Genomic DNA, 6,127 nt, shown 5'->3' on the forward strand with positions numbered 1-6,127 from the left:
CGCTTCAGCCTCGCCAGCCCCGCCTCCCAAGCACAACCCAAAGACGAGGACCGCCTGACACGCAACGGCACAGAGCCAGCGGGGTAAGGGGGAAGGTTGCCGCAAACCTCCCCCCCCCTCCGGGTGCCGTCTCTCGAGGGGACAAGAGACCAACGCGAGAGGCGGGCACCACCGTCGGGACACTCCGACGCCCTAGAGCCGGCGCGCGGGCCCAGGCGGTCAGCTCAAAGGGAACAGGGCAGGGCGCTGGATCCCCAGGAACCCAGAACCCTGTCCGCGTGCGGAGGCCCAACCCCTCCAGCGACAGTCGCCGAAGGACAGCGTGTCAGTACTAACCTGCAGGCGGAAGATGACGATATGAGGTGATCAAAAACACCGCGCAGGAAGACGGGGACCGAGCCACTTGAACACGCCTGCCCCCACGACACTCGACACGGCCACCTGTCCCCAGCAGGTCCCCAGCGCCAGCAGACAAGGGGCACTCAGGGACATCTGGTCGGCCCCCCCCCCCCCCGTGGCGTAGAGGGCCAGGGAGGCCCTCACCGTCCACGCGCGCCACCCAGGGCCCAGCACGGGGACTTGTGGAGGAGAAAACATCGGGACGGGACCGCCACGGCCCACGAGCGGCCGCGGGCCGACAGGGGTCGCCCTCGCCGGCCACCCAGGGCCACCCAGGGCCCGGTCCCCGGCCCCAGCACGGGGACTTGTGGAGGAGAAAACATCGGGACGGGACCGCCGCGGCCCACGAGCGCCCACGGGCCGACAGGGGTCGCCCTCGCCGGCCACCCAGGGCCACCCAGGGCCCGGTCCCCGGCCCCAGCACGGGGACTTGTGGAGGAGAAAACATCGGGACGGGACCGCCGCGGCCCACGAGCGCCCGCGGGCCGACAGGGGTCGCCCTCGCCGGCCACCCGCGCCACCCAGGGCCACCCAGGGCCCGGTCCCCGGCCCCAGCACGGGGACTTGTGGAGGAGAAAACATCGGGACGGGACCGCCGCGGCCCACGAGCGCCCGCGGGCCGACAGGGGTCGCCCTCGCCGGCCACCCGCGCCACCCAGGGCCCGGTCCGTGCCCCCAGAGTAGGACTCGGAAGAAGCCACGGACGACTGGGTGCCACTCACAGGGCTATCCCTGCCTCCTGATCGGGAACCAGGGAAAATGGGTAGGAAAGGCGAGGCCGAGGGAGAGGGACACGCATGCACGGGACGGCGGCCGGTCGCCGGACACCCTCCTCTCCCGTCCGCGTGTGCCGTCTCCTTCCTGTCCCCGCGGGGTGGGTCGGGTCTCCAAAGCGGCCACAGCGTGCTGGTCGACCTGCCCGGGCAGCCCCGCAAGCCGCCTGGCTGGCTGAGCCTGGAAGCGCGGCGACAACGTCCTCCCGCCACACAGCCCTGCAGGCCCAAGCTCTGCCTCCCAGATGTCCCAGCCGGCGTCCCGGCACGAACCAGATGGCCCCGCGAAGGCTGCTTGCTTCCCGGAACTCAGCCTCGCTCGCATCGGGGACTGTCCCCTGCTTTGCCTGCTGCACCGAAGATGCAGAGGACAAGAGACTTGTAGAAAAGCGGCCGCCAGGTGGAGCCCGACCACAACCGGCGCCAGCCACCAGAGGTCTGCTGCAAAACACGGGGCAACCCTCTGGAGCCCATCATTTCAGAGTCCAGAAGGTCCCCCGGGGGCATCAAACACAGTCCCCCTACTCCCCACGGAAGCCATCGAAAAATGACGGGTCAGTCTAGGGCCACGCCACCCTGAACGCGCCCAATCTCGTCTGATCTTGGAAGCTAAGCAGGCCCCGGCCTGGCTAGCACTGGGATCAAAGAAAGGATGGGTCGGCCCGACCACCGACACCGTCCACCAAACCCGTCTCTGCACAGACCACAACATAGCCGAGAGACAGACAGGCAGAAACAGAAAGAGAGAAAGGGAGAGAAAGGAAAAGAACAGAAAGAAAAGAGACGGAGAAACAGAGAGAGAAAGTCAGAAAGAAGAAAACAGTAAATAAGAAAAGACAGGAAGAGGGCGCGGGGAAGAAAGAAAAAGGAAGGGAGGAAGGAGATAGGAAACACAGAAAGACAGAAGGAAAGAAGAAATAAGGAAAGAAAAGACAGGCAGAAAGAAAGAGAATGAGAAAAAGGAAGGAAGGATGGAAGCAGAAAGAAAGAAGAAAGAAAGAAAGACAGACAGACAGAAGGAGGGAAAGAAAGAAAAGAAAAAGAAAGGAAATTAAGAGAGAAAAAGAAAGAGCACGGAAAGATGGAAAGAGAAAAAGATAGAGAGAAGGAAGGGGAGAGAAAGTATAGAAAGAGACAGAAAGGAAGAAGGAAGGAGAGAGAAAGGAGAGAATGAGAAAGAAAGAAGGTAGGAAAGTAGAAAGGGGGAAGAAAGATGGAAAAAACAGAGATAGAAACACAGGATAACAGGAGAAAGGAAGAGAGGAAAGAAAAATGGAAAGAAATACGGAAGGAAGGAAGGCAGGCAGGCAGGAAGGAAGACAGGAAGACTGAAAGAAGGAAACAAAAAAGAAGTAAAGAAAAGGCAGAAGGAGGAAGAGAAAGAAAGAAAGAAGAGGGGGGGAGAGATGATAGGATGAGAAAACCTTTCTGTCGTGGAATCATAAAACCCCTTCCTATCTTAGGATCATGAAACCCAGGGTGGAACTATGATACACTTCACATTCTCAGAGCACGCCGGCTGGTGAAACAAAGAAAGAAGTCAGGGACAAAGAGAACACATTCACGGGGCCTGGCCGGGGGCCAGGGTGGGGCGGCCCGAGGCTGTCGCCAGAGCCATCTCTGTGGCAGGACGTCGCAACACGCCTACCGGATTTTCCCATAACGCTCGCCCGCCGCCAGGTGACCCCCGTCATCCACCGATCCAAGTGCCAGCCTGGAAAGGACGGGCTCCCTCGTGGGGGAGGGAGCGTGGGGGCGGGAGTGGGTACGCACTGGGTCGCAGGCCTCCTCCCGGCCCCTCTCGGACCACGTCTCTCAGCCCTCGGGCACACTCCCCACCACTAGTCGACCAGAGAGCCCCCGGGGGGGGGGGGCGGAGGGGGGCGTCCACGGCAGGGAGAGAGGACAGGGACCCATCGGCCCGTGCTAGATGCCACGGGTGGAGGCAGGACCTGCTGAAGACACACGAACAGTACGGAGAGGTTCAGAGCGGGGCCTAGGCGCAGCCACTCACGATGATCTCACAGTTGGACTATCTGTCACGGTGCACCGAAGCGCATGAAGTGGGCGCTCCCGGAAACGGCGTGTGTGTGTGTGTGTGTGTGTGTGTGCGCGCGCGCGCGCGCGCGCGCGTGCGCGTGCGCGTGTGCCTGTGTGTGGGAGGGAGAGAGAGAGAGAGAGAGAGATGGGAGAAGACGGTCGGTACATTCACTCACTCCTGTACCCGGGCCAGTCGTTTCTCCCGAAGGACAGAAATCCATAAAACACCCACGTCTAAAGAGTGTTTACACAGAGCTAACCCTAGGTCGAATCAGTCAGGAGTCGAGTGCGGGGAATCCTATGGTCCCAAACTGGGACTCCAGTCCCGGCCCCATAGCAAAAGGGGGTCATTTCTCAGAAAACGCACGCACACAGAAACGGGTAACGTTTATACAATTTTATACCGTGGTAGTGACTTCCTTCCCCGCGCCCGTGTTCTTGGGATTGGTCTCACTACATAGTACTTTTTTGTTTTTTCTGAGCTTTATTTTATTTTATTTTATTTTACTGTCATTTCGTTAGAGATGATGGGGAGGGGTGGCGGGGGAGCAGGGCATAGTTCACTCACTGGAAGCCTCAAACTCCTGGGCTCCAGCGATCCTCCTTCCTCAGCCTCCCAAATCGCTGGGACTACAGGCGTGTGCCACCATGCCCGGCTAATTTTTTTCTATTTTTGGTAGAGACGGGGGTCTTGCTTTTGCCGAGGCAGGTCTCGAACTCCTGACCTCAAGCGATCGGTCCTCCTCCCCGCCTTGGCCTAGGATTACAGGCGTGAGTCACCAAGCCTGGCCTGGATCGGTTTTTAATAGGTAAGGTCTACGAGACATCCCAGTCCAAACATCGATTCGGTGGGTCTCTACAGGATTCCGGGCGGAGATCCGATCTGGGGTTTACAACGTGGAGAATTAAGGCCTGGCTAGCAAAGAGCCCAGTGACTGAAGAGGGACGATGCTCGTCAGTCGTACAGAGCCTGAAAAGATGCAACACGGGGAAACGTTTCCAGGTTCCTCTCAGAAGAGGATGTCAGATGAGATGCCGAAACGAAAAGAATGGGTTCAAGCCAAAAGGAAAAATAGATAAATAAGTCAATAAATAAAACTACGGGAGACAGCCAGGAGACACTGTTTCCTCAGAAATGGCTAGGAAGCCTCCCAGGATAACCTGGATAGCAGCATATGTTCCTCCTCTTCCTCCGGCTCCCTCTCTTGTGTTCGTGTTTGTTTTCTGCAAACGCCAAGATGGGGCAGGGGTGGGGGACACCACGCCGGGTGGGCGAGCAGATCACCCTGCCCACCACAGGAGGGAGCACACACACACCCACCCACCCCGGGTCATCACTCTGTAGTTCCGCGTGAGTGAGGTGAGGCCCGGAACGGTGCTAGTAGCTTTCCAAGTGGTCAAAAAGAATGCACAATAACTGGACCGAGGCCTGTCTGGACGCTGTAAAGGCCCACTTGAAAACTTATGCTTGCTCGCTAGGTGACCGATGTCCGCTTGACCTATGTCTGTAATTGGAAATACGTACCTTGCGGAGATAAAACAAAGCAATTAACTTGTAACTAAGTGTTTAAACTTTCCAGCTGCCTGTTGTAAAATTGATTGTGCTTGCTTAACGCCTGAAAGAATGTTCCTTAATTGGAGCTATCTGTTTCTGTAAACCTGCTCGCTTAAAGACTGTAACCGAAACGAAACGGGGGCCCGAGGCTGGTCCCGGACCACACAGCTGCGGAGTAGGTGGTATAGTGTTGTTTCAACCGCCGTGCCTAAAGTCACGGAGCTCTAGCTTAGGATAGTCTGAAACCTTCCTGCTTTTTTCGGCTCGGGGCCATTCTCTGTACCTGTACCCTAACAGGGCAGGGGGTGGTCGCTGGCCAGCTAATATGGACTCATGACTTGGCTCAATTCGGTCTCTAGGTTGTCCTGTCTCGCACTCCGTACTATAACAGATGCCATACCGGTTCAACCCAGCTCTGAAGGAAAGAAATGCGGAGCGTTCCACTAGCCGGAGGAAGGCAAAACGCACCTCTGCCTTCCTCTGAGGGCACGTCTGAGTGAACGGGTCGTTCTCCCTGCCCGTCACCCCAAGCCCCTCATCCCGGACCCCACCACACCCGGCCTTGACCTCCTCGGCCCTGCCCACCAGGCCCCATCATGGCCTCTGGAGCCTGGGCTCTCTCTCTCTCCAGGCACTGGCACTGCCCCCCGCCCCCACCCCGGGACATGAGATCCAGGGCCTCTGTCTCCCAGGCCTCCCAGCTGTCTTGACTTGCGGACTCAGTGCCTGCTCTGCCAGAGAGACCTCTTGCTGCGGGGTGGCTCTCAGTGGCTGCATCTCAGCGGTCTAACGTGTCCCCCACCATCCACGTGGCCGCCGGCGTCAGGCTTCGGTGCCGTAGTGCCACCCTGCCTCCCTTCCGGGGGAATCCCACGCTGCCTCAGGCCCATTATGACCTGGAAGAGGCTGCACCTGTGGGGTCTGCCCATTTCCATTACCCCCCCACACACACACACATCACCCCCCGGTCCCCCCATAGGGGTTAGGAAGAAGGCAACACGTCCTGGTACAAGGGTTGAACTGAAGGGGCGAGTGAGTGGCCACCTGGCAGGGGCATCGCAACAGATGGCTGAAGAAGTCAGCCGCCGAGTGCAGAAATGTCACGGAACTTGGGGTGCCACTGCCTTGCTGAGATAGGGCCAGGGCAGGCTTTAAAAGGCTAAAATTCTCCCTGCCTTTGGTACGTTAATACAGAACCCATGGTCCTTTCTAATTTTTGATTCCCGGAGAGGCAGGAAGTATTCCAAATGGCCACGCCATGGCTTTTCTAAATTGCCCACAAGGCCTTCTCCGACCCAGCGGGTCAGGGGTTTGCTTTGGTGTTACATCGTGGTAAAAGAGACATCCCACAGCAGTGACC

Source organism: Eulemur rufifrons, unplaced genomic scaffold (genome assembly GCF_041146395.1).
Source record: "Eulemur rufifrons isolate Redbay unplaced genomic scaffold, OSU_ERuf_1 scaffold_34, whole genome shotgun sequence".
Taxonomy (NCBI): domain Eukaryota; kingdom Metazoa; phylum Chordata; class Mammalia; order Primates; family Lemuridae; genus Eulemur; species Eulemur rufifrons.